This window comes from Aythya marila (genome assembly GCF_965140915.1).
Source record: "Aythya marila genome assembly, chromosome: 16".
Classification (NCBI taxonomy): domain Eukaryota; kingdom Metazoa; phylum Chordata; class Aves; order Anseriformes; family Anatidae; genus Aythya; species Aythya marila.
In genome coordinates, this window is record NC_139057.1 from 12810648 (window position 1) to 12812349 (window position 1702).

A 1702-nucleotide genomic window follows, 5' to 3' on the forward strand; every position below is an offset into this window, starting at 1 on the left:
CAGAAACCACTTAGGATGCCAGCAACTACATGGCTCTTCCCTGAACCTGGCAGAGAAATCCCCGTGACACAGCCATTGGGTTGTGCTGCTCCCACCGGGCCCATTCCCATCTCAGAAAGTTCACGGTGCTGCTGCTGGGATGGAGCTGTGCTCTGAGTGGTGGTCACTGTGTTGCCCATGGACTCTTTGGGGTCAGCCTGGGTAAAATGATGTGGAGGAAACCCAGCAGCCTCTCTGAACAGAGTGATTTTTCATCTGCCTCAGCCATGAACAAAGCTCTGGCGTTGAGGTGAGCATGCTCTGGAAGCAGGACCCAGGGGTTTAGTGCTGGGCAGAGCCCATCCAGAATCAGCCCCTCCAACAAACCCATTGCATTTCCATTGCCTATAATCAGAAAAGCAAATTCGTGACATTTGGTGTTCAATGGGAAGCAGCTGGTGTGGTTGGGTAAACTAACCAAGCCCATGGAGAACAAGGCAAAGAGGTATCAAGGGCCGACCCCAACGTCCTTGCCCTGGTTCCCTGCTCCCGGGCAGTCCAGTGAGGAGAGCCTGGACCAGAGCTGAGCCAGAGGTTCGGATGGGCCAGCCTGGGAAGGTGGAAAGCAAAGATTTTGATCCTGCACTCCTGGCAGAGCAGGCTCCCGGAGCCGTGCTGCCTCCCAGGGCTGCAGTCCCTCGTTCTGCCTTTGTGCTCGCCTGACAATACAGGAGTAAAAATAACCAGGCTGCATTTGCAGGGAGATAAAAGCGAAGTTTGCCTTTTGTGTCTCTCCGGGCAGTGGGACAGCAGCACCAATGGAGCTGTGTGGACATGACACATGGGAATTTCTGACATATCTTTTCCCACTCTGACCTTGACAGACACAATAAAAAGGGGCTTTGCGGCACGCACGCAGCCGCTCAGTCCTATCACCAAGGTTAGTAATAAAGAGCACGGCTGCGTGCACGCTTCTCCTCTGCTACTAACCCACTTCACCTCCGCAGGGCGGGTGTTCCTGGGAGACAGGGGCTGACTGCTGGCACAGGGTGGGACGGACCCGAATCAGGAGTATTTTTGCTACGGTTTGTGCACTTTGCCAAATTTTGTGCACTTTACCGACTTTGCACTGGGCGCGTTCGTGGCAGCAGCAGCGTTTCGGCGTCGTGCCGCGGGACACTGCGTTAGATGGATGTTAGAAAGCAGTGTCATAAAAGTGCCTTTCCAAGCAGCTGTCAGCGCGGTCCTCTAGAAGGGCTCTTCCAAGGGCTAATGCCTCCGTTCTTGCTTTTATTGTCTTGCAATACTGCTCTGCAGCACGGACACGGGTCTTTGCAGAGGCTTTGTGCAGAGCACCCGGGCTCCAGCAGGTCTGCAGAGCTGCAATAGCTCTTAGCTGGGCTTATCAAGAAAAGGGGTGCTGCTGCTGATCTCTGGTCAAGCCCTAAATGCGAATGATTTTGATACCAGGGCGATGCAGGCTCACATAGCTGGGACTTGTAGTGCGAGACTGATAGCAGCAGCAGGAGAAGTGTTCGGTGATTGTGTTGTTATTAAGGTTATTATTAGCTAGTATTGTTGTCGCTGTCTTCTCTCACTCTCTAAAATTAAAAGGACTCTTGGTGACTGTTCCTCTGGGTTAGCAGCCCAGCGGTGGATGCCTTCTCTGTGCACTGACTTCTTGCCCCTTCCCTCTTCTCAGCATTCAGGTGTTGTTCACTCT